This window comes from Mauremys mutica, chromosome 9 (genome assembly GCF_020497125.1).
Source record: "Mauremys mutica isolate MM-2020 ecotype Southern chromosome 9, ASM2049712v1, whole genome shotgun sequence".
In the NCBI taxonomy this organism is placed as follows: domain Eukaryota; kingdom Metazoa; phylum Chordata; order Testudines; family Geoemydidae; genus Mauremys; species Mauremys mutica.
Genome location: NC_059080.1, coordinates 62,802,162 through 62,827,018, shown reverse-complemented (window position 1 = coordinate 62,827,018; position 24,857 = coordinate 62,802,162). Strand labels below are relative to the sequence as shown.

The 24,857-nt window shown below is 44.0% G+C and overlaps 1 long non-coding RNA gene across 1 annotated transcript; it reads left to right on the top strand.

The window, feature by feature from the left end:
* Nucleotides 1-6,526: 6,526 nt before the first annotated feature.
* On the top strand, nt 6,527-24,544 carry LOC123376820. The gene is made up of 3 exons (XR_006581969.1): nt 6,527-6,651; nt 22,870-22,940; nt 24,329-24,544. It is a non-coding gene; the product is annotated as an uncharacterized LOC123376820 (long non-coding RNA).
* Nucleotides 24,545-24,857: the final 313 nt, after the last annotated feature.

Genomic DNA, 24,857 nt, shown 5'->3' with positions numbered 1-24,857 from the left:
GAACTTTAGCTAACTAAAATAATAAATTTTGTGTTTGTTTATAATCAGTTTCTAACTACATTTTTGTGCCCTCGCTCAATGCTGCAGTGTTTGAGTTGGGAATGCTACTTTTTAAAAAATGAGTTTCCACTGGAGTGAAAATAGTTCTGTTGGCTTTAGAGTTGGCTAAAAGCTTTTTTTTTTTTTTTTTTTTTTTTTAATAAAACCTAAATTTGGGTCCTACCACAGGAAAACAGATTCAAAACTATTAGGCTCAGGTTTTTAGAATTGTGTATCTATTTTTCACAATTACCACAACTGGATGCCAAATTCTAAGCCTTAATAATAGAGGTGCTACGAAAGGCTAAATGAAAGGGGTAGACATATAAGGTTTCTCATAGACTCTTAAGGCAAAGAGTAGTTCTGCATTGACCACAATGCAGTGTGTATTTGTCTACTGTATCAGGGAACTCTGAAGTCATATAGTTCTTCAAAAGAAACCCATTGTATCAGGGAGAATTAATATAGTTTCAGAAAGTCACACAAAGGTAAAAGCCAGTTTTTTTAAAAAGTGCAGATTGCTTTACCTGCTTGAAAGAGTGGGGCTTTAGGGGTCATGTGTGCTAGATTAAGCTCAGTGCTTTCTTTTCAAGTAAATTGAGCTTTCCTTTTAATAAATAAAAATTAATTGTGGAGACCAAAGTTATCTTATCCAGAGTTAGTACAGTCCATGCAGCAGCAGTGCAGATTCCCCAGATTACCCCATTTAGTCAGAGACTTTCTTAGGTGAGGATAAATTAGCCTACTTTGATATCATCCTTGAAACTGACAAACCAGTGTGCCAATCATGGTGATGGCTTTTATATTGTGGGCACTTGTGGACTGAGATTACCGGCTTCTTTCACGTAGGTTGCTGAACAGCAGCCAGATTGATGATAACTTTGACAGGTTCTTTGGTTAACAATCACAGGCCTTTTTATCAGATGTATAAAAATGTTCTATAGTTAGGTAGCAAGAGTAGTGATTTGTATTGTGGAAATGTGAAAAATTAGAACAAAGATCCAAGATACATTAAAGCAAGTAAAAAATGTCAGCCAGGAATGAAAATATGAAATTATATTTTACCTAGATATTTTCAAAATCAAAATTTTCTGGATTCAGTAGAGACTGAAATATTTGTACTAGGCTGTGGAGCCAAAGAATAGTAACTTGAACACACTGAGCATGTGTGTAAAACTTGTGCACAATTTCAGTTAATCGCTAATCTTTTCCTGTTTTTTCCACTTTACCGCAGGTATGTTTGGTGCCTATTAACTTGTTAATAGTTATTACTGTTACCAGAATGTGGAATAACTATTTTTTTAACCCATAGCTTTATTCTGACAGTGCATACTGCACTGTGCGGCTCCTGCAACCCAACCTTTTCTTTGTGACTGCAAAACAAAACTCAGTGTATCTGAAAAGCAGTAGTTGTGATTTGGACACTGGATTTGGAACATAAATGAAGAAAATATCCTTTAAAACAACTCTGCACAGAACTATTTGTGACTGGAATTTAGAAAAGGAAAATAGAAAGCATGGAATCCTGGGTTCTGTTTTTTTATGTCTGCCATTGGCACAGTACGACTTCAAACACTTGGGCCAGATTGATTAATAATGCCAATTTATCTTCCTGGTGTGTTGAGATGGAAAAGTGCCTCTTAAGGATCAGAAACAGGCATTATATATAAAGTTCAAACTATAACTTTCAGAAAAGACTTTCTTGATTTGAAATGGTGGTCTCTGATCTACCATGTGTCCTTTTTCTGTCCCTGATCCAGCAGAGAATTTCAGCGTGTACTTAGGTGCTTTGCTGAACAGGGATGGATTTAAGTCCCACTGAAGTCTGTGTTAAGTGTTTGCAGGATCAGGGCCTAAATTTGCAAACTTACTCTTTTGGAGCCAGAAAATTATTACTGTTCTCTGACCAAAGCACTAACTTGGCAATGTACTTTTATCAGCTGACTTTAACTCTGGCTGCTCTAGGCACCAGCGCACCAAGCGCATGCCAGGGCGGCAAGCCGTGGAGGGTGGCCTGCCGGTCACTGTGAGGGCGGCAGTCAGGCTGCCTTCAGCGACATGCCTGTGGGAGGTCTGCCAGTCCCACAGTTTCAGCGGCAATTTGGCAGCTGGTACGTCGAAGGCGCGGGACTGGCGGACCTCCCGCAAGTGTGCTGCCGGAAGCTGCCTGACTGCCATGCTTGGGGCGGCAAAATACATAGAGGCGCCCCGACCTTTATAAATGAAGAGTTTTTGTAAAATGCCTTAAAATTTTGACCTGTATACCAACCTTTACTAGCATCAAAACACCTACAGAATTGCAAACTCTGCATATATAGGAGTCACTTATTTATAATTAAAATAAATGCACAAATGTACCGTGGAAGAATGAGGAAAATGCACTACATGATGCATAATTTGCAAGTAGGTAGCAAAGAGGAAGAGTACAAATGTTTAAAGAAGCAACAATGCAATCAAATACCAAGATTTCTCAAGAAGCATTACTTTCCTGAATACATAATATGTTTAAACTTAATGTACCTTTTCCTTTATATTGGTTACTTTCCAGTATTATCTTCTGATGCAATATCTGCAATTTTATATATTCGAGTGTGTTACTTTTTAGAAAAGTTGGTATATGTTGCCCACAGAGTACGTTATCTGGTACTCCCAGAACAAAGACCATGGGGAAGACACTGAAGGAGGACACGTTTTGGTGTCAGCTCGGAGGACACGCTCAACAGGAACGCTTGGAGACAAAACAAAAGCTGCCCACCCTGACTAACAGATGAAGAAGAATACTTACAGAACTGTGGATTGTGTTGTGTGAGAGGTGTATGCATGTCAAAAGAAGTACTTTTGGCATGTTCTCTGACAGCATTAAAGATGAGTGGTTTTCTTTTACATTGTAAAACTGTTGGGAATAATTTAATCTGCAGACCGGAGCAATATCCAGTTGGAATATTTCTCTCTCTGGCCTATAGATGTCACTCTTCACACACATTTGGATTTGCTGGAGGCTGTTTTGCTGCACCTGAGATTCACTTCTTTCTATTACTTCTTTTTGTTGTATTAAATGATTTAGTACTGTTGGATGGGGGGTGGGGGGGCAGAGGATGGTTACTTTTCTTTTTTGTGCATTTAGAGCTAGATCCTCGTAGATCCATGGCCTGGATTTTAAAATAAGTAGTTCAAATGAAATAGTACTTTAAGTGAACATAGAAGTGTTGGTTCAATTCATGTTTCCACATTCCAAATAGAAATTTATTTTGTCTCCCCACACTTCAGACTACTTCAAAACAGAACAGTTTTAGCCAACAGACAACTGCTGTGGATTGGAGGACTTTAACTCTGGCTGCTGAATATTAGGAAGATGTTCATATTCAGTAATATTATTTGCCCATTTTCTGTGTGCAGTTGCCAAATTGGTCTGTTCTGGGTGAGACAGCTAAATGGGATGGGCTCCGCCTGTCAACAGTAGCATTCAGCAGCATGCCACATCATTATACATGGCTTTCAGAAAATATCCTGTATGCAGCACTTACCAGTGTAGCCTCAGAAATACCTTAGATCTGCTGCTGAAGGAGATAATCGTTGAATAGTTTACCTCTCTCCCTGCTGGGGTGGTGGCACTGGACAGCATTTCCATGTGGAATGCACAAGGTGTATGAGGACAACTTGCCAGTGCCCCTGACTTTAAATACAGACTGTTTTTTACTTTAATGGAGTTATTGGAAAAGGCTTAACTTAAATGGCTGTTTTACAAACTACTGTTTTAGTCACTTGTATTTATCATGGCACCTGTTAAAGGAATTGAAGTGTAGAATGGCCGTTCCTGCCACTCACTGAAGGAACAGGAGATGATGTGATTGAATTCATCCTCCCTATTAACTGTTTGTTTTAAGACTCCAGGTGTAACCAATGGCTTACGGAATATGAGCACACTAGTCTCACTTCTATCAGCAGTACAGAGCTTTGCAAGCATTCTACGTACGTGCTGTCCAACATGCACCTGTTAGCTGCTAAATAACTCTGGAGGGAGAAGGTTTAACAACTCAAGGTATTCAGAGGGAGAAGCTTATGTGGCAAGTCATTAGGATGCTGGTTCCAGTCCAGTGATCCTTTACATTTGAGAAAGAACAATCGTTTCTCAGTGCTGTATCCGCCTGAGTAAGCAGATGGTGCATCCTTGTTTTTGATGCACTGCATGCAGCAGACACAACGCAAGTCCTGTGAATCACCAAATACATCTCTACCCCGATATAACGCGGTCCTCGGGAGACAAAAAAATCTCCGCGCGTTATAGGTGAGACCGTGTTATATCAAACTTGCTTTGTCCCCCCCCCCTTCCTTGTTCCCTGACCACCCCCTCTAGAGACTCCCGTCCCTAATCACCCCCAGGACCCCACCCCCTACCCAACCCCCCTGTCCCCTGACTGCTCTTACCCCTATCCACACATCTTGCCTCCTGACAGGCACTCACCGGCAGCGGCGGGAAGCGGAGCAACATGGCCCCAGCCCGCTCCACTTCACCACCTCCCAGCTGCGGCGCTCTGCTTCCCGCTGCCAGTGAGTGTGGGAAGGTTGGGGAAAGGACACCCTCCGCCGCAGGTGAGCGCAGGAAGCAGAGCGACGCAGCCCCAGCCCGCTCTGCTTTCCTTTCCCCAGCCCCAGCCGTGTCACTTGGGGGTGGGGAGGAGTTGGGGAAAGGTCCCGCACTCACCTGCGGTGGGAAGCGGAGTGTCGCTGCTGGGAGGTGGCAGAGTGGAGCGGGCTGGGGCCAGGCTGCTCTGCTTCCACCACTGCCAGTGAGTGCGGGGGGGGGGATCACTTCCCCCAAACCCCCTCCCCTGAGTGACATGGCTGGTGCCTGGGCGAGGAAAGTGGAGCAGGCTGCTCCTGGCCCCCTGCTAATCCCCTGGGCCACTCTGGAACTGCAGGGCCCCCAAAAGTGCCCCCCCAACAGCTCCTGTCTCCCAGACCCTGGGGGAGAGCCCCTGACTGCCCCCCGAGACCCTTTGCCCCTTATCCAACCCCTCGGCCCCAGCCTGGCCCGGCACCTTAACGCTGCTCAGAGCAGCATGTCAGAGCTTTACCACATTGTATGCGAATCCACGTTATATCAGGTCACGTTATATTGGGATAGAGGTGTAGTGTCAAGGATTCAGAAGTGAGACCATTTTTAGGGACCTGCTGCCAGTGAGACCAGACTCTGTCCACCAGAGGGACCTTTAGGCCAGGTCTACACTACCACTTGGTATAACTTGCGTCACTCAGGTGTGTGAGTAAGCCACCCTCCTGAGCAATGTAAGTTACACAGACCTAGGTGCCAGAGTGGACAGCATTATGTTGGCGGGAGAGCTACTCCTGCTGACCTAGCTACTGCCTCTTGCGGACATAGATTTTTTTTTTTATATCGATAGGCTCTCTCCTGTCAGCATAAAGCATCTTCACCTGATGCACTACAGTCGTGCACCTGTGCCAATGTAGCACTTCTAGTATAGACTAGCCCAGGGATCGGCAACATTTGGCACGCGGCCCGCCAGGGCAAGCACCCTGGCAGGCTGGGCCAGTTTGTTTACCTGCCGCGTCCACAGGTTTGGCAGATCGCGGCTCCCACTGGTTCTCTGCTCCAGGCCAATGGGGACGGCGGGAAGCGGTGGCCAGCACATACCTCGGCCCGCAGCCCCCATTGGCCTGGAGCGGCAAACCGCGGCCACTGGGAGCCGCGATCAGCTGAATCTGCGGACATGTCAGGTAAAAAAACTGGCCCGGGCCGCATGCCAAAGGTTGCCAACCCCTGGACTAGCCCTTAGTGTTGTCTTGCATTAAGGTCTTGTTAATATTCAGCAAAGCATCAACCTGTGTTTGCCTTGAGCTAGGGCACAAAGTACTTTATGCTTTGACATGTTTATATGGTTAGGGTAGCAAGTAGAACAAAGAGAAGTGAGGGGGGAATTCCCTAACATATCTAGTTACCACAAAGCATGCTTTTCTCTCAAATTTTCTTCATTGTGTGTTTTAATACATTAACTAGTATGCACAAGAATGAGTACAAGTTCTCAGGTTTCTTTATGCTGGCTCATGTTAATGATTACATTTTTTTTTGTGTGTTACTACTGAGCCAACTTTAAAAATCATACTTCTGATCCAAAAAAAACCTGGCTTTTTTTCTTTTTGTACATTTGACAATGCTTTGTCTATGATCAGTTTGCTTCCCTTCTGTACAGTCAGTCAACTTCCTTTTATATTTTTTGAGCGTGGGACTTTCACACAGCCACATGTGAGAGGGGAAACAACCTTTAAAAAAGGAAACGTTACAAAAGCATCAAACGGGCTGGGTTACTTGGACAGATGTATTACCTGAAACTACTTAACCTTTAATTCTCAAAAGCAGGAGAACTCCTCCCACTTCTGATTTCCTGTCAGAGAGGTGCTTTTCCCTCCCGTTGGGGTGGTGGTAGGGAAATGGAATTTCAGCTCCTGGTGCTGCCAGTTATAGGCACTACAAGAGGAGCATTCTGTGACGTTTGACCTACCAGAACAAATAGATAAATTACCAACAAGCCAGCAGCAGCAGATGGCACACATCGTAGAGTTCTGAAGGACCAGTAAGCCTTACTTCAGTACCAGGTAACCCCCTTTCAATTAAAATACAATTATAAATCACTGAGAGGAACATGATATGATTGGAACACATTACTACCATTCTGTAAAGTAAAACAGTGTTTCATTAATCTAGACTGAGTTTGAGTGTTAACAGAATAGTGGATAAAGAAAAAACCTATTGACAATTTTATTTGGACTTTCAGAAAATCTTTGACAAAGTCCCTCATGAGGCTATGAAAGAGACTAAACAGTCCTGGGGTGAGAGGCAAAGTATCATCATAAACTGGATTTAGACAGAGTAAAAGAAGCGTCAATTTTCAATATGGTAAAAGGTTAGAGTAAACAGTGTTCCTAGGACTGGTTGTGTATAACTAATAGATGAGCTGGGAAGTGGGTAAGCCAGGAGTGGTAGAACTTTGTAAATGATACAATTATTTAAACTATTTAAGACAAAGAGAAGACTGAGGATGTCCAAATGGGCCTAACAAAGCAAAGTGAATGGGCCGCAGCGTAGCAGAGAACACTCAGCAATGAGAAATGTAATGCATGCTGGAAGGAATAATGTGAATTAGTCACACATCTAACTCGGGAAATAGACCTAGGTTATACTGACAAATACAACAGAGACCAGAGGAAACAAAAGGCAACAGGAAGAAACTAGGAAAGGTTTATTCCAGTCTCCTGGGATAGGTAGTGGTTTTTTGATGTTAGTGCACTTTCAGCATTGTGATGGGGTAAGCTACACAACTCTCCTTAGTGTGAATGGAATTCTTGTTGCTGAATCTCTGAATGCTGCATTGGAACTCTGCAACCAATGGTCTCTTACTCTGTCAGTCATGAAGCTGAGAGAGTATTTCAGGCTGTTAAGAAAATTCAAGAGTTTGGTCAGTGTTCCTCCTCTGTTCCCTGGCTTAGTGGACAGACCATCAGGTTTGGAATACCTAGGACACATCGAACCACTGGTTCAAATCCTAACAGGATTGACTCAGCTCTTCATGCTTCCCAGGTGAGAGCAGCATCCCACAGCACACTTCAGAGGAGCAGGAGTTTGTCCTGGTGTCCTTGTCCAAACTGTCCATCCTTCCTACTGGGAGCTCTGTTCTGTTGGCAAGCGCTTTCTATCCTGAAAATGTTGCATTTCAGTGATCGTATTTGGATGCAGTTGGAAGAAGATAAGGTCCCAAATTGCTCTATAAAATAGGGCTTGTTGATTGACTTTGTGTGTGCATTAGAAGCAGAAGCCATTCTTCCCCGTCCTCCCCTCCCCCCCATACCCTCAAATTTAATTTTGGATTTCAAGTTCTAGCAAACCTGACAAATAAAATTCCTTCAATTACCAAATCAAAATGACTTGTATATTCTACCTTCCCTCCAAAAAAATGAATGTTCTCAGCTAAGGTCCTGATCTGGCAGCTGGAGCTCCACAAATAAACCACAGCACCCTGTTAATTTCACTAGTGCTCTGTCCATGCACAGAAGCACACCTATGTGGATTCAGTTTCAGGAGTAGAGTCACAGCAGTTTTCACACGGATCATTTTTGGTAAATTTTTAAACACTAACGTAAAATATTGAAAAAGTGGCATGAGGGAAAGAGATGTGACTTCAGGAGGCAGCTGCAGCATGTATGTGGTAGTGGCGTTCTGAAGCTGCTGTGGTGTTCTGCCCTTGGCGTGCCACTATCTGTATTGTATGCTGAAGGCCGTATGTCCCCACTACCCTGCACAGACTTTCTGTTGGCAAGCGGTGGGTGGCTACTTGTGCTCAGATCTGCTTTCCATGCAAAATCCTATCCTTACTGAAACCACCTCCACTCAATAAGCCAAGTGTAGTTACCCTTCCAGGAGAGAGCAAAAATCAGGTATCTTCTTGGAATTGATTGTTAGAAATCAGTAACCTTTAAAAGCCAAGAGACTATACAGACACTCTAATAAACCTCAGTCATCAAACGCAGGTGACCGCATTGGAGAGTTCCTACATTATATAGTGACCACTGGATTGCTGCTTTTCTCTTTTTAACTATACATTTGAAAAGGGACTATGCCATCAAAGCTAGCAGGATGAACTTTTTTTTTTAATTAGTATTTGAAATCCTATCTATCAATTTCTTTAGTATCGTTTGTAACAAAATTAGTTATAGTGCAATGTAAACTGCATATTGTAACTGTAGTTGAGCATAAAGGCCTGATCCCCAAAACACTTATCTCCAAGCTCAGCTTGAAACATATGTTTTGGCCTATTAATGGTCTTACCTGTTTCTTCCTTATAAATATTCCTCCCCTTTGTATAGTACTTGTTTTGGGATTATGTGAGAAGCATAAACTTTTAATAATTTGTTTGCAAAACAACAGTGTGGTTTTATGCAAAACTTTTCCTTTAATTTTTTTTATAAGTTGTTAAAGAATCTGCTTTGTGGATTGTCAACTACTTACCAGAATTAAGGTAACCACCTCTTCATTTATATTCATTGTTTTGTAGACTTACTCATTTCTGTGGCAAAAGCGACACAAAATTGAGTAACGTAGAGTATTCAAAGTGGTTTTACAAATTTGACTTTCTCACAGAATTTACTGGTTGAAGTGATATATGGCTGCCTTTGTCACCTAATTTAAGGTTCATAAGACTGAATTTTATGATGTTGACTTTTAATCATTAAACTGACAACAGAATCTTTACAGGTAAGAATCTTTTTTAATGTATTTGACAGCATCAGGGGGTCCAAATGCTCAGGAAGTTGTTGGACAATATCCTGTTTTTAATTTTATTTTGCTAATCTAATTGTTTTATGCTCCATTGTTCAAATCTACAAGTATCTTGATAAAAATGTTTGGGTGTGCAAACAAAGCCAGCTAGTCAAGGTAGGGTGTATGCATGTCATGTATGCAAACTAATCTCCATTCACTTTTTGCCATGTAAATCTTAGCTTTTGGAAGAACAGCTTATCCACAAGTCTTTCGGTGTCTTGTACTGAGAGAGGAGGATAAGAAATCCCATGCATTTTGCTGAGTGCAGGATTGGGCCCATAAAGAATACTTTGAGAGATATGACAACTTTTTTCTTTAAAACCTTTTGTCTCCCTCAGTGGTGACTCTACAATTCCATGATCAGAGAAAGGAAGGGTGGAATCACTAGTGGTAGATTTTTTCCTACTTTGGAAAAGGGAGAAAATTTGTTTCCTTTGTGGGCTACTTGGTATATGATGTAAAGTCAGGTACAAAAAGGCCAGGGCAGCATTTAACAAGAGCAGATTGTGTACTTAGCTGCAAGCCTCCTTTGGTTTCATGAAAGACTTGATGATGAGTAGATGGGGGAAAGGCCCTGTTCTGAACCTCTGCCACCTTAAGTGTGTTCTGTAAAATTACCCACTCAATTTGCTGACTAGTGTTTTTCCTTTATCTGGCAAATTTTCAGCTTTGGAGAAAAATATGGACTGATATGAATGGGATACGTTCCAGTGATTTCAAAGCTTTATGGAAGTTCCTTTGTAGGGTTTTTTTGTGTGTCCCCCATAAACTGACTCTGAGGGATACGTCACAGTAGAAACTCACAGAAGGAAAGTGTGTTTTCTCATGCAAGAAAATAATTTCTTGGAAATGGTGTCATTTTGAGGCAGTGTGGCCCAGTGGACATGATTCTAGACTGGGACTCGAGACCTGGATTCTGAACTCTGTTCTGCCAGTTGTGGGACCTTGGGCAAATCCTCTCTGACTCAGTTTCCCCACCTGTCAAATGGGAATAGTGATACCTTCCTTTGTGAAACATTTTGGGAACTAAGCATGAAGAGATAGGTGGCATTAGGTTATATATTGCATCTATTTAACCTAAAAGATTCCAGAGTGGTTTATCTGTACCAGAGGGTTCTCAACCTTTTTATTTCTGAGCCCCTCCCAACATGCTATAGAAACTTCATGGCCCAGCTGTGCCACAGTAACTGGTTTTCTGCATATAAAAGCTGGGGCTGGTGTTAGGGGGTAGCAAGCAGGGCAATTGTTTGGGGCTCCATGCCACAGGGGCCCCTGCAAAGCTAAGTTGCTCCGGGCCTGGTCTTCAGACTCTAGCGGTGGGACTTCAGCTTTCTGTCCTGGGCCCGGTGAGTCTAACACTGGCCCTGCTTGGTGGAGCCCCTGAAACCTGCTCATGGCCCCCTATGAGGCGCCAGACCCCTGGTTGAGAACCACTGATCTATTCTACACAAAACTCTCTTGCACACCATAGAAATGCAGCCACTGGGTTGTAATGGAGCAGCTATTTAACAGTGCACAGTGCCACTATCCAACAGTTTAGGGTAGAAAGCTAAGAATACAGCATCTCCTTTGTAACTGTAGATGGAATGTTCAATAGGTAGAATAATTACCCAAATAAAAATTTATCTGGGACACCCCAGTTAACACTTCTGCTCTTAAAACACCAAAACCAGCCCATACCAGCTATAGATCTTCAATAAGCACAAGTAGTCAGGGCCTTGATTTTCGCATTGTATTTGAGTGATGCTTCCCACAGCAGAGTGAGTATCCCTTAGTGCCATTGTGCTTTCATTCAGTACAGACACAGAAGGAAGTGACTCACTTTTCCCACTTCCTGCAACAGCTAGAAGAGCTTTGAAGCCCCTCATCCAACTATTCATCCACCCTCATTGGACTTACTGTATGATATCTGCTTGAGTCACCCAAGAAAGTGGTATGAGTGCAAACTATCCCATCATAAGAATATTATTATTCTTCGAGTGCCTGCTCATGTCCATTCCATGTGTATGCTCGCCACATGCACCAGCACTGGAAGTTTTTCCCTCAGTGGTATTCATAGGGGACCAGCTCTGGTGCCCTCAGGAGTGGTGTGTGTATGTGTTGGTATAAGAGCCGTGGATGGCTCCCCTCCACCCTCAAAAAATATCTCAGAAAGCTGAAGTTCTGCATGGTCTCCCTGGCCTCCATTATCCCCTCCCTGGTCCTGGAGGCTGGTACGCTGCCCTAGACCCGAAGGATGCATATTTTCATATCTCGATTTTCCACAGACACAGGAGGTTCCTGCAGTTCACAGTGGGACAGGCCCACTACCAGTTCACAGTGTTTCCATTTGGCCTGGCTACAGCACCAAGGGTGTTCATGAAATGCATGGCGGTGGTGGCAGCTTGCCTGAGTCACCAGGACGTTCAAATCTACCCATACCTTGACGACTGGCTCATCAAGGGTCGTTCGAGGGTGCAAGTCCATTGCAGTGTCGTGGTGGTACAAGCCACTTGCCAAGCGCTGGATCTGTTGATAAACTAACAAAAATCCACATTGGTCCCAGTGCAGAGATTTAGAGTTCATCAGGGCAGTTCTGGCTCGGATAGAGTCCAGGGCCTTTTCCCTCAGAACCCAGGTTCAAGGCAATGTCAGATCTCATTGCCCAACTTACCAGTCACCCAATCACCATGGCCAGGATATGCCTCAGGCTGCTAGGACACATGGCAGCATGTACTTACATAGTTAGACATACCCCCAACTATGTCTCAAACCGCTCCAGATGTGGCTAGTGTCAGTCTATACCCCAGCTGGGCACCACCTGGACAAGGTCGTCACAATTCTGCCACAAGTATTTACCACTGTGGAATAAATGGTGGTTCAACCCAGTAAATATATCCTAAGGAATACCCTTTGCAACCCCGAAGCCCACAATGATGCTAGTGTCGGATGTATCCGACCTGGGCTGGGGAGCCCACCTCGGAACACTTAAGACTCAAGGGTTGTGGTCACGGGAAGAACTGGCACTGCACATCAGTGTCAGGGAGCTCAGAGCCATCAGTTTGGCTTGCAAAGCATTCCTTCTGCAGCTGTCCAGGATGGTACAGATGTTTGACAGACAATACAGCCTCCATGTTCTATGTCAACAGGCAAGGAGGAGCATGGTTCTTGGCCCTCTGTCAAGAAGCCCTCTGGCTGTGGGAATTCTGTATCCGGCACACCATACACACTGAGGCTCTACATCTCCCCAGCGTCCAAAACATGCTGGCGGCTCGCCTCAGCAGGTCGTTCATTTCTCACCACGTGTGGTTCCTCCACTCAGAGGTCGTCAAAATGATCTTCCAGAAGTGGGGAACTCCCCAAGTGGACCTGTTTGCCACCACGCAGAACAGGAAGTGTCAATGGTTCTGCTCCCTTCAAGGGCTCAACTGCGGATTGCTTTCCAACGCTTTTCTTCTGTCTTGGACAGGCGACCTGATGTATGCCTTCCTGCCGATCCCACTCATCAGCAGGTGCTCCTGAAGATCAAGAGGGACAAGGCCAGGGTCATCATGATCAGCCCAGCATGGCCTCACCAACATTGGTTCGGCATGCTCATGGAATTGGCAACAGCACCCACATGGACACTTCCCAAACATACAGACCTGCTCTCTCAAGATCACAGGAGGTTGCTGCGCCTGAACCTCGCCTCTCTCCACCTCACAGCATGGCTGAACCTGAAGAAGCAGACCAGCTCTAGTCAAGTCCAGCGAGTTCTGTTGGAGAGTAGAAAGCCCTCAACTAGAACGACTTACTGTTGAAGTGGAAGCGCTTCTCTTGCTGGGCTTCGGAGCAGAAGTTCTCTCCGACAGAGTCTTCTCTGCAGTCTATTCTGGACTACCTGTCACTTGAAACATCAGGGTCTCACCTTCTCTTTGATCAAGATGCACCTGGTGGCCATATTAGCCTTCCATTCCTGCGTCCAGGGCAGATCACTATTCTTCCATGAGGAGATGATCAGGTTTCTGAAAGGCCTTGAGAGACTTTTTCTGCCAGTCTGGGACCCAGTGCCCCAATGGGACTTCAACCTAGTCCTCTCTAGGCTCACTGGTCTGCCCTTTGAGCCTCAAGCCTCTTTCACATCTGTCATATGTAACTTTAGCGCCCTCGTGGCCAAGATGGAGTCTGCTCTGCAGGCAGCTCTGGCCAAGAGACAGCGCGCGCAGGAATGCAGCAGGAGAAATTCCTTCTACCCCAGGGGCACCTGTTCCAAACCCCCCAGAGTGAACACACACACCCACAGGAAAAGTACAATGGATATAACAAAGGGAGATATTTATTTACAGAGGGCTGGGAGGAGAAAAGCAACAAGGGGAAATATAGGGGGAGCAGTAAAACAGGGCTGCATTCAAACCAAGGCCCCACGGACCCAGTGGTAGCACAGTCTGACAGGGCAGACACCGAGCAACGTGTCTGCACACAGAGTTCAGGAGGCCTGAGCAAAGTTCCAGTCCGGTGGTGAGTCTTGGGTGCTCCTGGTCGTCTTTGGCGCCAGTGAACTCTCCCCAGCAAACCGCTCCGGTGCCCTCTTCTGCCGCTCTCTGCAAAGCCACACAGAGCGGCCACCTCCCCACTTAACTATCTAACAGCCTCCCTCCTTATTTCCAGTGCAGAGTCACAAGCCCCAGTACTCACAGCCCCAGGCAGCTCCGGGCAGCCGTGATACTGGGTCCAGCTCCGGCCTGTCCTTTTCGGGCGATTCCCCCTGGCACAGGACTTCTCCTGGCTCCTGTCCTGGGCTGTCCCCGATCGGGCTTGTCCTCCTCAGGCCTCCAGCAGGTTCTCTCTGCTTCCTTCTCCAGGGCCAGCCATGCTGCTCTCCTCTCTCTCCCTCCAGCTTCAGCCCTGCCCCCTGGAGTTTCCCTCCTTTTTCTTACTCTCCCCCTCCCTCTTGGGAAAAAGATTTAAAGGGGCCATGCTCTCTAGACCCCAAAGGGGTTACACATAGAAGGTTGCTTTCCTTGTGGCTATCACTTCAGTGAAGTGAGTCTCCAAGATTAAAGCCCTTATGTCGGAGCCCCCATACATGGTGTTCTACAAGGACATGGTTCAGTTGCATCCCCATCCTGCTTTCCTGCCAAAGATGGTGTCGCGTTTTCATGTTAACCAGAATATTTTCCTCCCAGTCTTCTGCCTGAAGCCTCGTGTCCAACGAGGACAGGCGTCTGCACACCCTAGACGTCAGGCAGGCTTTGACTTTCTACTTAGAACATACTAAGCCCTTTCATAGATCAGCTCAATTCTTCTTCACGGTGGCTGATAGGATGAAAGGCCTTCCAGTGTCTTCTCAAAGACATTCATCTTGGATCACCACTTACATCCATACTTGCTACGAGTTGGCACAGGTTGACCCTCCATTGATAGTAACAGCCCAGTTGACCAGAGCTCGGGCGTCACTGGCAGCCCAAGTCCCTATCCAGGACATCTGTACTAGCTTGAACATCACCATGGAGTGCGGAGCAGTGCTAGCTTATTAAACAGGCAGTCAATTTAATGAGATAATGGATGGGGAGAGGATTTGTGGCTGGTGAGAAAACTGGTAGGTGGATTTCAGGAGCAAATCTCTGGATTTCAAGAAAGGGCACAATGAGCTATGCATTGCCTCTGTGAATCTAGTGCTCTGACACTAGTGCCTTTTTCACCCACCTTCTGACCATGTGAAGTGTCTGTTCTGGACCAGGCTTAAGCCTACTCAATGTGGAGTGTTGGGAACCTGGAAGAGACTAGGTGGTGAGCATCTATAGCCCACTATAGCCTGCATGGGAGTTTGTCTTCATGGACCAAAGACTGTCCTTTTGTGGAGGCTGGCTACAAATGTTGAGTAGCACTCACTGGCACAGAGTAGGTAAGGACAAATTTACACCTGTAACCCTTTTGCTACAGGTCTGTGAGAATGTGGAATGAGGCATGTGGCCGCTATTTAAAAATGATCCTTGAGCTGCTGGAAGGCTTTAAGAGTGATTGGGGCTTCCCTTAGCAGTAGCAGACCTGATGATAGAATTTGCTTGCCCGTTTCTGTCTGCCCACCACAGGAAACAGAATTTTGTCAGTTGCAAGGCCTACTCCATTGTAATCCAAGATTAGCCACTGTCACACATTAGATCACAAATGGCCAATTTGGGGTAGTTTAGCAAAGTGCATGGTTTTCCAGAAACGTTAGGACAAGCTTTTAGATTTTCTCTGTTCTTTTGATATGCCTCTATCTGATGCATGTTCAAGCATTTCCGATATGAAGTTCTCTGTAATGGATCTGTAAAAGTGATGATGCATTTGATAATACATCTTTGAATCTGTATAGGCTCTAGGTGGTGCCCGGTAACCTGCCTTACTTTTTAAGGACACTTTTAAAGGGTGCCACGCTACTTGACAAGTTGTATGAAGTCACCCTGCTTTGGCGTGCCCTATTGGAATGTGCAGTATATACAGTCTGGAACGCCCCTGTGGATCTTTAATCGCTCTGAAGTGGCTCCTAAAATTGTGATGAAGGTGAACTTATTTCCTCACCTTTTTGGACAAGTAGGGAGGAAAGAGGGGAGGTGTGGTGTCCCAGTGGCAGAGTGTTAAGGTGCTGCTTTTAATAAATAATAAACCTCTCTCTCGTCCCACACACATGGGCACGAAAGGACACATTAAAGGTTTTGGAGTGTCTGAGAAATCAGAGTAGTATGAGGTGAATGATATCCTAGCAGAAGGAACTGGAGAGAGATGAGAGCACAAGGGGAAATCAAATAGCATAAATGAGGAATTGCTACCTTGCCTTGCTAAACTGGGATTCAAACTACCTACGCTGATTACCCAATCCACTTCCCTGGCATATCAACAAGAGCACACTAGTGTAAGAGGAAAGGCAGGGAAAGGACACTTTGTTTTTTAAATTAGAGCTGGTCAAAAAATGCCTACTGCCTTACCTCATAGGGAAACTGAAATGTTTTTTCCCCTTAAACCTCAAAAAAATTTGATTATAAATAAAACTAAAACTTAAAAATCAAAACAAAAAATGTTTCAAGCAATATTTTTTACCAGAAACTAAAAAATTAATTACAATTTGTTTTGTTTTCAAACACAAAGCCAGAAGACTTTGACCAAAATTGTTGGTTGTGGTTTAAAAAAAAAAAAAAAAAAAAAAGTTTGACCCAACTCTACTTGTAACCTATTTATGGATCCAGAGGAATGACCATGACTACTAACTCCTTTAGTTCTTAATGCAAAGACTAAGCCTTTCTGTTTCTCAGGCACAAAGGAAAAATATATATATTTTCAGTCTAGATTAACTTTATTTTGTCATATCTAAATTAAAAATCATGATTGGGACCCTCCTTCAAGGTTATGTCATGGTATCATCTGGGGGAGGGGGACCCTAATTATTAGAACGAGATAGGTAATAGTAATGGGGGATTCGAATATTAGAATATAGATAGTTGGGTTTGTGATGATGGTGAATTACCTACTGGTAGCAAAGGTTGTGGACCTCATGAGACAACTAGAAAGGCTTACACACAATCCTGGGATGGAGCTGATGGTCGTGGTACGTATAGGTAACCATGACTTAGTGAAAGGAAGGAGATCCTGGAAGCCAAATTTAATCTTACCCAGCAGCCTAAAGTCTGGGATGTCCATAGTAGCATTCTTGTGGCCACTTGGAAAGGCAGAAGTGCAGGGTCTCAATGCATGGATGAGATGATGCTGTTGGGAAGAGGGATTTAGGTTTATTAGGAACTAGGAAACCTTTTGGGAAAGGAGGAGCTTACACAGGAAGGATGGGCTTCACCTAAACCAAAATGGAACCAAATTGCTCTTGTGTAATATTACAAAGGTCATAGTTAAGAACTCCTCTAAGAACTGGGGGAGAGCCGACAGATGTGGAGGAGCACATAATTTGGACAGACACATCCCTTAGGGGAGAATTTATTAAAGGGGATTCTCTATACCTTAGTAAAGAGGAAAGGACAAATGTTGATAAAAGATAGATCAGAACTGAAGAGAAACAATTAAATGAAAAAGAGCCCCATTCAATTATATCACATAATGGCAGACAACTAAATATTGACAAATTTTGTAAGTGTTTGTACACAAATACTAGAGGTCTAAATACTAAGCTGGGTGAACTTGAGTACCTGGTATTGAATGAAGAGATTGATATCATAAGGCATCACAAAAACTTGGTGAAACAATGACAATCAATGTGACAATAATATGAGGGTTCAAAATATATAGGAATAACAGTATGTTTGCTGATGGGGGAATGGCACTATATGTGAAAGACAGCAAAGGGTAAAATATAGTAAAAAATCTTAAATGAATCAAACTGTACCATAGAGTCTCCATGGATACATATTCCCTGCTTGAATACTAAGTATAACAATAGAAATATACTACCAACCATCCCACTGGGACAGTGCTGGTGATTATGAAATGGTCAGGGAGATTAGAGAGGCTACAAAAACAGAAAACCCAACAATAATGGGGGATTTCAGCTATCCCCATACTGACTGGGTATGTTACCTCAGGATGGGATACAGCGATAAAAAATGTCTATACGCCATTAATAACTGCTTCTTGGAGTAGCTTGTCCTGGAACCCACACGGGGAGAGGCAATTCTTGATTTAGTACCTCTTAAGCCTGCTAACAAATCAGTGGGGCAACTGGATGATCAAGGTACTAAAGGAGTACTCAAGGAAGATAAGGACATTGCAGAGAAGCTAAATGAATTCTTTGCATGTGTCTTAACTGCAGAGGATTTGAGGGAGATTCCTACTCATGAGCCATTCCTTTGGTGACACATCTGAGGAACTGTTCCATATTGAGGTGTCAGTGGAGGAGGTTTTAGAACAAATGGATAAACTGGACAGAAATCAGTCACCAGGACCAGATGGTATGCATCCAAGAGTTCTCAAAGAACTCAAATATGAAATTGCAGAACTACTAACTGTGGCATTTAACCTATTGCTTAAATCAGTCTTTGTTCAAGATGACTAGCAGATAGCTAATGTGACACCAATTTTTTTAAAAAGGCTTCAGAGGCAACCCTAGCAATTACAGGCTGGTAAACATAACTTCAGTGCCAGGCAAATTAGTTGAAAAGATAGTAAAGAACAGACTTATCAGACACATAGATGAACTCAATATGTTGGGGAAGAGTCAACATGGCTTTTGTAAAGGGAAGTCATGCCTCACCAGTCAGAATTATTTGAGGGGGGGGTCAACAAGCATGTGGGCAAGTGTGATCCAGTGAATATAGTGTACTTGGACTTTTAGAAAGCCCTTAACCAGGTCCCTCACCAAAGGCTCTTATGCAAAGTAAGCAGTCATGGGGTAAGGGTCCTCATTCGTGGGTCTATAACTGGTTAAAAGATACAAAACTAATGGCAGGAATAAATGGTTGGTTTTCACAATGGAAAGAGGCAAATAGCAGGGTCCTCCAAGGGACTGTCTTGGGTTTGGATCAGTGCTGTTCAACATATTCATAAATGATCTGGGAAAAGGGGTAAACAGTGAAGTGGCAAAGTTTCCAAATGATACAAAATTACTCAGATATTTAAGTCCAAAGCTGACTGCAAGGAGTTGCAAAGGGCTCTCATTAAATTGGATGGCTGGGCAACAAAATGGTGGATGAAATTCAATGTTGATAAATGCAAAGTAATGCATATTGGAAAACATAATCCTAACTATACATATTAAGTGATGGGTCTAAATTATCTATTACCACTTGTGACAAAGTTCCTCCTCCACCTTGGTGGGTCCTGTGCTTATTGGCGGATTTGCTCACCTCAGGGTATGGCTACATTTGAGAGTTGCAGCGCTGGTGGAGATTAGTAACTGTCCACACCTGCAGTGCACATCCAGCACTGCAACTCCCTGGCTGCAGCGCTGGCTGTACACCTGGGTCTGCTTGGGGTATAATGATTGCAGCGCTGGTGCTGCAGTGCTGCTCGTAAAGTGTGGACACACACCAGCGCTGTTATTGGCCTCCAGGGTATTAGGAGATATCCCAGAATGCTTTTAACTAAATTACTCTTTGTTTTGTTATGATGCCCCTTTGTTTTGTTGTGAACTCAGGGCTCCGGGAGCTGCTTATCTAAAAACAAACACAGCTCCTGTTTGCCGTGATCAATCTGTAACTGACTGTGAACAATCAATTGAGAACCCACTACCTTGCTGTGAATGAGGCAGGCAGGGGGATGAGTGTTTGCTTGAGGAGAAAAACAGCGGGGGCAGGGGGGAGAAAGAGAGTCCGTTGGAGCAGCTGCTTATCTGGTCTGCAGGCTGTTTGCAGTTAAGAGTAAATGAGGGGTCGGGGAAATTTTCAGATTTTGCAAGGCAGGGAGCTGATACAGTGTTGGCTCCAAAAATCCACTCACTCACTCTCTCTCTCTCTCCCCCCCACTCCCTGTCACATTCCACCCCACCCCCACTCTTTTGAAAAGCACGTTGCTGCCACTTGAACGCTGGGATAGCTGCCCATAATGCATCACTCCCAACAGCACTGCAAATGCGGCCACACTGCAGCGCTGGTAGCTGTGAGTGTGGCCATACACCAGCGCTTTCCCTACACAGCTGTACGAAGACAGCTGTAACTCCCAGGGCTGCACACCTGCAAGTGTAGCCATACCCTCAGTGATCTTCCCCTCTGGTGGAACCCACAGTCTGGGTCAACTCCTCCTGTGTCTGATCAGGAATTGCAAGGTTTGCGGGGGGGGGAACCCGGGCCTGTCCTGTACTCCGGGTTCCAGCCCAGGGCCCTGTGGATTGCAGCTGTCTATAGTGCCTCTTGTAACAGCTGCAAGACAGCTACAACTCCCTGGGCTACTTCCCCATGGCCTCCTCCAAACACCTTTTTTATCCTCACCACAGGACCTTCCTGCTGGTGTCTGATAATGCTTGATTGTATGATAATTCCTCAATCCTCCAGTAGCACACCCTCTCAGTCTCAGCTCCTTATGCTTCTTGCTCCCAGCTCCTCACACACACTTCTCTCCTCTCTTCCTGACTGGAGTGAGCTCCTTTTTAAACCAGGTGCCCTGATTAGCCTGCCTTGATTGGCTGCAGGTGTTCTAATCAATGTAGCTATCTCCACTGCCTTCTAGAAAGATCTTAATTGGCCCCAGGTGCCTTGATTAACCTGGAGCAACTGCTATTTGGTTACCACGGTACTAGGGATTTGTTTAGCCTGGGGCTAACATACCTGTTCCTCAGTACTTTACTGTAGCCATCTGGCCTTGCCCCATCACACACTCAAAAAAGAGATCTTGGAGTCTGTGTGCATAGTCCTTTGAAAACAGCTGCTCAATGAAGCAGCAAAGAATCCTGTGGCACCTTATAGACTAACAGATGTTTTTGCAGCATGAGCTTTCGTGGGTGAATACCCACTTCTTCGGACTTGCATCCGAAGAAGTGGGTATTCACCCACGAAAGCTCATGCTGCAAAAACATCTGTTAGTCTATAAGGTGCCACAGGATTCTTTGCTGCTTCTACAGAACCAGACTAACACGGCTACCCCTCTGATAGCTGCTCAATGTGCATCAGCAATAAAAAAAAAACCTAACAAAATATTAGGAACTATTAGGAAAGGAAGATGCAAGACAAAAATATCATAATGCCACTATATAAATACATGGTAATCCCACACCTTGAATACTGTGTGCAGATCTGGTCACATTTTCTCAAAAAGGTGTATTAGAATTGGAAAAGGTACAGCGAAGGGCAACAAAAGTGATTAGGGGTATGGAACAGATACCATAAGAGGATAGATTCGGACTGTTCATCTTACTTAAAAAAAAAAAAAGACGACTAATGGTCTATAAAATTATGAATGGTGTGGAGAAAATGAATGAGGAAGTGTAGTTTACTCCTTCACGCAACACAACAACCAGGGCTCACCCAATGAAAATCATTCCCTCTGAAGCATCTGGCATTGGCCACTGTTGGAAGACAGGATACTGGGCTAGATGAACCATTGGTATGACCCAATATGGCCATTCTTATGAAGGATAAATATAAAATCTTCATGAATCATGGGTTCATATATTTTAATGCCGCAAGGGACTATTAGATGATCTGATCTAACCTTCTGTATATCACAGGCCATTACATTTCACCTGCTTACTCCAGTATTTAACCCAGTAACTTGTCTGACTAAAGCATATTTTCCAGTCCTGATTTGAAGACCTCAGGAAATAGAAAATCCACCACTTGTGATAGTTTGTTCCAGTGGTTAACCATCACTTTAAAAAAAAGTGTCTTATTTCTACTTTGAATTTCTCTGGCTTCAGCTTCCAGCCATTAGTTCTTGTTCTGCCTTTCTCCACTAGATTAGAGCCCTTTAGTACCTGGTATTTTTTCCCCTGTGAAGATATTTATATGCAGTAATTGTCACCTCTCAATCTTTTTTTTTTTGATCAACTAAACAGCTGGAGCTCTTTAAGTCTCTCTCTATAAAGCATTTTCTTCAGTGCTTGAATTATTTCAGTGGCTCTTTCTGCACCCTCTCCAGTTTTTCCACATCCTCTTTAAAATGTGGACACCAGACTGTATGCAATATTCCATGGTCAGTCTCACCAATGATGTATACAGAAGTACAGTCACACAGAGAGTGAATGAGTGTCTTTTTTTTCTACTGTACAAGCCCTGCCCATATAGCACACAGCTAGCCTATTCGGCTTACATGTAAAGGTAAATGGAATTCAGTAGGCCCAACTACTTGAGCAAGGACTATCTGTGTAAGGGTTTCTGGGCTCAGGCACTCCATAGCAGATCATGTATAAATAGTATATAGAACCATAGTTCAGGTGCAGGAAAGCAAGGCCAGCTTCACAGAGGAAGGAAAGCCTTGTAATTAAGGCACTAGCCTGACACTCAGAAGGTCTTGGTTCAATACCTGGCTCTGCTGCATGTGTCCTATGTAACCTTGTGCAAAGTCTTAGTGCCTCAGGTCCCCATCTGGACAAAGGGAATAATTAGGTTATTTTTCTGACACCCTCTAACTTGTCTGTTTATGGGACTGTCCTTTGCGGGTGTTGCACACAGCGCCTAGCACGATGAGGCCCCATCTTCATTGGGGCCTCTAGGCATGACTGTAATACCAACAATCAGTAATAGGAAGGCTTCCTGGAAGAAGTGAGTTTTGAGGGAGAATTTGAAGGAGAAAAGAGTTTTATTAGTGGCTGTACAAGACAAAGGAGGTATTTCAGATGTCAGGATTGAGTTCCAGTAGTTCCTATATATTTTTATTTTTGTCTCTGGCTAAAAATAAATCATGCATCTAAAATCAATTATAATAGTTTATATTCCTTATCAGAACACTTTTCATATCTTTAAAAATCTTAGTCCTTGGTATTGTTGGACTAACTTCTGGGAAGCTTGAAATGAAATGTCCGGATTTTTTTTTTCTCCTGGCTGTTTGTGTTCATCCTAGGGCTGCTTATGAGTACTGGCCTGCTGACTTTGATTATTTTTTTTTTTATTCCTTTATTTTTTATTAAGAGAATTCAAGCATCTGTTTGGAGGGAAAAACTGGGGAATTACACACATTGGCTAATGTAAATAAGGAAAAGGTAGGTCAAATTTAGAATATAGCAACCTTGATTGTGAACCTTTAAGTGATGGCTAAGTTCTATATTCTGCCCAAGATTGCTCAAAAGTATTTAATGGTATTGCCACTGTTTATAAGAATGTTTGTTTGATTCATTAATCATCAGCACTATCCTGCTCTAACAAGGATCAAGTCTTCCCTGCAACAGGTGTGAGTAACTAACATACACTAAAAGGGGGAAGGGGGAGAGAAAATGACTCCATCCTTATCTAAGCCTTCAACTGCATATCAAACAAGAGTTCCTCTTTTTGTGGGCTGCTTCTCTTTCCTTTTACAATGGGGTGTGGTGTCAGATCAGAGAGCGTGTTTATATTACTTTGGAGTGGAAAAGAATAAAGGCAGTTTCTGTGGGGGAACTTGAAAAGGGCTGCATTGATATTTTTTTTTTCTTCATCAGAGCTGCTGGAAACCTCCTTCCCTCCCCAATGCTCACCTCTTCCTGCCTTTGCCAGGGAAGTGTTAGATCTGACACCTTTCCAGTAAGGTACAGAAATGCAAATTTAGAAATCCAGCAACACATAATCAGAGGATGTAAACTTTCTGTGAACCTAATTTGTGGATTTAAAAAAATCCCCTACTTTAGCACATTTCTAAAATGCTTTTGACACTTTTGGGGGCTAATTATATTGCTTGGGCCCAGCTGATTTTTCTTAGAACTAATACACTGATGAGAATTATAAACAGAAAGGTAGATTTCCCTCCCTTCAGGAAGGGTGGAGTACACCCACTTGGTTTCTGTTGCTGTTATATACACCCAGGCGTTCTGGTTTTATTAAAAGAGCAGACAGATGCCCTTAGTTAACATGCCTAAAACCTCCTCCCCTTCCTGCTGCTTGTGCATTTTGTTTTGGACACAGTTTCTACACTAACACAATCTAAAAAGCACACTGGGTACTTGCATGGCTACAGGGCTAGTATGTCATTCCCTCAGTGCTGCTAAAAACAAATATGCAACAACAGTCACTAGAGTATTGTGTTATATTATATGACATTTACAAAAAGCCATCACTCCACTGCTGTAACATTCTGGAGTGGGCTAAATATGCACCAGGCAGCACTTTCTCTCTTCAGCTGTAGCAAAATGCAGAACATGCAAAAGGTAGGACATGTGGGTGTGAGAGAGAAAGAGTGGGTATATATAGTTAGGGAATCACAGAATTTACCATCTAGCTTCCCTTCTCCAAGGCTTTTTGCCCTCAATCTACAGTGTCATTTACAAAGGGGTGGGGTGGGGGGAGGACTATTGCTAGCCACAAAATCCACTGCTGAACCAAAGCTGGCATTTTTGATGTTGACTCTTGGCCATGTTTCCATCATGGAAGTGTCAGGATTTGCACTTTGCTTTCACAGGGGCATCAGAAGAGCCCTAACCAAGAGTCTTTCATCTCATGGAAATGAAACCAAGCTGAGCTGCCCCTGCACTTCCCACAGACTCTGGAGCACTTCCCCTGCTGCCTGGGAATCTCTCCACAAGCTGTACACTGGGGAGGAGCTTGACAACAACCATTGCCAGAGCAGCTTGTTGGATGTGTGTGACTGATGGTGAAAATGGCCTGAGACAGATGAACGCACAGGACTACACCAGAAGTGTCTCGTGATGTAAGCTCAGGCAAGTACATGCAACCTAAGCTCAATTATGTTTTATGCTTGGTTTAAGCTGCAGGGGGCGCTATGCACACCACTTCACTACCTTAGAGCAGGTTAGCTTTCTGTCTTCCCTTTCCTACGGATGAGGAGAAAGATTAAGGCAGGTCTCCCTTTCTGTACCCTGCTGGCTGGTGATTCCTGGCCTAGGGCTTTAAAATGCTGAACATTTTTGTTGGTGATGGAAACAGCCTGTGCTTTTACCTTGCCCTTGAGATAATTTTATAAGTAAACT